Raw genomic sequence first — 327 nt, forward strand, 5'->3', positions numbered from 1 at the left:
GGCAGCATCGGTGTCTTAACCATGGCTTTGAGGGGAAAAAAGAAACCTCGTTCCCCAGGAGGAACATTTTAGCATTTTTAAGCAATATTCTGCCCTCCATGGAAGAAGGGCAGAGCTAACCTTTCTCATAATCCACAATACAGATTTATAAACCACTGCGACTTGCCAGAAGTTTATTTAATTTTCTATTTGTACTTCACGAAAAAAATAATACTGTACCTCTTGATACAAGAAACAAAAATCTAGTTGTTAAAAAAACTTTGACAAGCGGAAACTCCTGAGAAGAACTCTGTAACTGTTTGGGTTTTTTTCTGAATAAACTTGACT

This window comes from Cariama cristata, unplaced genomic scaffold (genome assembly GCF_000690535.1).
Source record: "Cariama cristata isolate BGI_N322 unplaced genomic scaffold, ASM69053v1 scaffold35697, whole genome shotgun sequence".
NCBI classification, from domain to species: Eukaryota; Metazoa; Chordata; class Aves; order Cariamiformes; family Cariamidae; genus Cariama; species Cariama cristata.